Source organism: Grammomys surdaster, unplaced genomic scaffold (genome assembly GCF_004785775.1).
Source record: "Grammomys surdaster isolate TR1022 unplaced genomic scaffold, NIH_TR_1.0 136, whole genome shotgun sequence".
NCBI classification, from domain to species: Eukaryota; Metazoa; Chordata; class Mammalia; order Rodentia; family Muridae; genus Grammomys; species Grammomys surdaster.
Genome location: NW_021604594.1, coordinates 10466183 through 10471208, shown reverse-complemented (window position 1 = coordinate 10471208; position 5026 = coordinate 10466183).

Below are 5026 nucleotides of genomic sequence, written 5' to 3'. Positions count from 1 at the left end.
TCTTCTTCTTCTTCTTCTTCTTCTTCTTCTTCTTCTTCTTCTTCTTCTTCTTCTTCTTCTTCCTTCTTTCTCTTCTTCTTCATCTTCCCCTTCTTCTTCATGTGGCACATATATGTGTATATACATGCCAGTGTATATTTGGTATGTGTATGCATGTCTGTGTGTATAAGTCAAAATTTGACAACATGTGTCTTCCATCTTATTTTTTGAGACAAAATTTCTTATTGAACATGGAGCTCAGTAATTTGCTAGGCTACCTGGGAAATGAGGCCCATGGCTCCCCTCCCCTGAAGAGTTGTAATTACAGGTACCTGCAGCCATGATCAGCTTTTTATGTGGATGCTGGGGACCTGAACCAAGGTTCTCATACTTGCACAGAGCAAGCACTTTACCCACCAAGCCATCTCTCCAGTGTTGTGCACGGTATGTATTATTTTAATCACTGATATAGTATCAATGTTTTGACTATGTTATTTACTCATATTTCTTTAAGAACCTAAATCAACCATTTTCTCATGGGATTTTGAACCATGATGACTAGAACATATCCTAAGAAGGGTTCTTCACTAAGCCTCTTGACTAAATCTTGATCATCTTAGTTTGGAGCCCAGTGCAAACATAATGACTGGCATAATGAAGACTCTCCAGAGTTGTGTATTAGGCATAGAGGCAGAAACTCCAGTTCTTTCCTCTGAATATTTTATCAGTCTGGGTGAAGTGTGAGGAGGCTATTTCTACTCTGTATTCCATATACCAAAACAAGCTGGGAAGTATCCGAAAGGCCACAATCCCCACAGAGAAGGAAGCAAGGGTGAGCATGAAAACCAATGACGCACGAAGTAGATAAGCACCTGCATACTCCAGTGGACAAGAAACCAGGGTTTGAGACTGAGCAATCTCCCTGCTTTCTCATCTTACCGTGCTGGTAAGAGACATGGTGATGGTGAGGTTCTCAGTCGTGACTCTGAGATTCTACCTCCTCATCTTCTCTAGCGGTTTCCCCTTCTACTATTGATACTTTGGTATTCTGTATAATTTAAGAAAATGCTTTCCCAACAGCCTAGAGCCTTGCCAAACCATCAGAAGTTTTAGGCTAGGGCAGAGAAAGGAATTAGTGTTTTTTAGTAGACAAAAGCCAGCCACGTCAAGGACAGATTGAGTAAGGCATTGTGGTGCTGACAAATCCTGCCTTAGACTGATCTCCCAAGAAGATCTTAACTCCAAGCGAGGGAATGAACACCTTGACTCCCAAGTTCACGGGGGTGAGCTGCAAAATGAAGTCATTTAGAGATACATTATCCATCATTATCTCAGATTTCCTGATGAATCCGAGAAGTTGAGCGGAAGCATTAAAACCATCACAGCCATTTCTCGTCTGCCACCTTTTATTATTTCTTACGGTTTAGTGCAATAATCTGGGTAGGAGGTTGCTAATGTACCTGTTCTATTCTGCCCTACGTGAACACTGTGAGCTTACAGATTTCCTCACACCCTTAAAATGAGACGATAAATACTACATTTGAGACCTGTCTTTAATTTAGTAGTTTGTTTGTTTATAACCTGGCAGCATGTTCACATAAGGGTCCTACAATGTGGAAAAAACTGCTGTGTTGCATTTTGAGCGCATGGTATTGATTGCCAGAGAATCAGTTAAATTGCAGTGTGAATAATGATTGGCACTGGCCTTAACCCTTTTGGCTAAAATTGCTTATTTGTCATCCGGGCTCACGGAAGAGATAAACAATGGCTTGCTGATGATCTAATGGATCAGCTGTGAGCATCATTTGGCATGTCAGATGAGAGCTAATTTAATGAGCTGCAGTTCCTGCCAATTACCTGAGAACAAATCCCTCTGCAAGCTATTCTGTACATCATCAGAATGTTTAACCAAATTCTCACTCGTGGCAGGTAAGATGATTGGGTGTCTGATTAGCCAGCATGCTGTCGATATTACCTGGCATGCATCTGTCCCATCTTCTTATCCAATCACCTTCATTCTTTAACAATGACAAATTATAATAGGTAGTCATCCATTTCTTTATTTTAAATTACTCTGCTCAGTATGTATACAAGCTGTAATACCAAAGCATCCCCATGTGTGGGCTTGCTGAATTGCAGATGATGTTATTTGTGTACTGTGTGATTTTATTATTTGGGAACAATAATAACAAACTTAGCTTGAGTCACATACCTTTTGAATACAATGAGAGCAAGCGGTATTCATGACCCCATGGATAAAGAGGGTATGGCCCTGTAAGAAGGACTGAGGAATATTTGGGAAAGGTTTTGTGAGCTAGTGTTGATGTGGCAGGGAACAATCAGAGGATAGATGTGAAGTTGGGGAAGTACCAAGTGTGGAAGATAACGAGGCCAGCATAACAGCCATGGGAAACAGGAGGCAACAGAGTCCTGGCTGCCTGGCTGGGGAGCTTCCCAGGGCCTTCACTTGGCTACTTTTCCTTTCCCTCTCTATGGATCTTGAACAGATCTCCCCAGCACCTCCCTCCCTCCCCTCTCTTTCTCTATCTCACATAGTATGTTTATTAGCCTGGGTACTTTGCTAATCCTATAGTATTTTGGGAGTTTTAAAGGCATTTCGTTATAGCAGCATTACTAATTAAACCCTTTGTCATTGACTACTAACTCAGTGTTTAGGCTCTCTTAACTCTCTGGAAGCCCGGTGATGGGCTGGAGGTTTGAATCCTTTCACCCTGTCTTGGCTTTCCTGGGGATCTATCTCATCCTATCTGGGGGAGGGTTCTGATGACTCTCATTAGCATACAAAGCCCTTTTATCGATTTGAGGACTCCAAAGGACTTTTAGAAGCTTTATGCTAGGAGCTGAGGACAAAGACCAAATGTCTATTTCTCAATACAGTAGGAATCCAATATCTATTTGTGACATTCATGTCTCATTGCTAGTTTATTATTCCAAGGCATTAAGCAGAATGTTTTAGACCCTGCGGCCCTTTGTGGGTGTTCTGTCCAGACTTGGTGCCATCACCTTGCAGATTTACAGAGAGCCACACATGGTATCTCCTCCAGCCCTACATGCTGGGTTTCCTTCTCAGCAGAAGTCTTGAGTGCTCCACAGAGAGGTAAGACTGTGCTGCTGGCTTCTATACAGTAGTTAGAGACTGAGGTTTACACTCTATGCCCCTTTGCTCTCAAAATAAACTAAAGTTTCCACATCACACAACTCTGGTGATTCCCATGTGTTTCTGGTTCCATGTTAAATGCCTGGATGCTGTTAGGTCCTCCAGAATCTCATCTACTCTGCATGTGGCCTGCAGAGTTGCCCCTGATTTTTTCTATGGTATAGTGTGTGTGTGTGTGTGTGTATGTGTGTGTGTGTCTTTAAATTTGTTCATGTTTTAATTTACAATGTTTTTAATAAATATATATTTTTAAACTTTTTATTGGTTATTTTATTTATTTACATTTCACATGTTATCTCCCTTCCCGATTTCCCCTTTTCTAACCCTCTATCCTACACCCTCCCCCTGTTTCTATGAGGGTGCTCCCCCACCCACCCACCCACCCACTCCCACCTCACCGCCCTAGCATTCCCTTATGTTAGGTGTGTGTCCATATGCTATGTACATGAGTAAGGACAGAGGAAAACCTGGTGGAGTTGGTTCTCTCTTCCCACTATGTTGGTTCCCTAGACAGACTTTTTAGCAGGCTTCTTGACAAATGCCCTAACCCACCCAACCACCTTGGTAGCCCTTCTATTATGTTTTAAACTCTGACTGGGCACCTACAGTAATACCTTGCCCAAATACTCAATCAATACTTTTTGTATTTAACCTAAATATATCTATAATGATATTTGCATGTTTAATAATTTTAATTAGTATCCACCATTAAAGAAAAGGTAGTATCAAGGGGTAGGGATGGAGGCTTATTTGCATGTGTAGACTGCCACACATCAAGAAAGAAGACTCTGTAATGGACATACAATGCTGATTGGGATTAGGCAAGGTGCTTCTTCCACATGGAGCAGGGCCCTTTCCCTCTGCTGCCTACTGTGTACCTAAAACTGTTCAATTCAGCCTGATTGTTTTTAGCAAACCTCAATTATGAGCTGCTCAGGTAAACAAACCACAGGACTGAGTGTCCTTGGTATACAGAGAAGGATAAAATATCAACTCTGGCCTTGAAAAAGTTACAGTTTAATAGATTCTCTTATTCCTGTGTGTGTCACCTTAGGCAAACCACACAACCTCCATGCCTCAGTTTCTCTGCTTCTAAGATTGGCATGGCTATATTAATTACATGGAGTTTTGCCATGGGGGTTGGAAATCATTTAATAACTATAACTACTTAAAACCATGGTCATGGAAAACACTTAACAAATGTTGTCTGTGCACTGGGCAGACAGCAGAGTGGCTGTGGTCTGGGTGCCTCCCAAGCCCATGCCAGCTCCAGTTTCCCAGAGTTCTCCTACTGTTCATGGACAGTGCTTAAAGTGACTAATGCTTGCTGGAGGGCCCCGTGTGTGCTGTCAGAGGTGGACTTGGAGGAGATGCGAAATCTCAAGGTACTCCTTTGTCTCTGTATGTTTTGTTCTTAGTGGGGCTCACAGGGGTTCAGAGTCACAGGGGTTCGTTTAAATGGGTGTATCCATGGTGGAGAATGAGCACTGTGTTATAGTTTGACAGGTGATCTGGGGTGCTTTCCCCTATCAAGGTGACTGTCGGCCACCATTTCCAAAAGAGAGGGAAGGATTTTTGAATGTTTTCACCATAAAGTGAAAGATAAATGTTTGTGTAGATATATTTAACTCAATTTATACCTGTATTGAATACATGTGACATATTTAACTCACCTGTATGTGTATTGAAAAACCTCATAGCATGCCATCAATATGAATAATAATTGTTTTTTATATTTATTAATATCATTGAAATTAAGATTTAAAAATGACTATCTATAGGTGATGCCCCTGCTTTATTTTCCTGTGTTGTTCTCAAGTCAAAGTTTTCAAAACTCGGAGGCAGTTGTCAGTACCCCCATCCTGAGAA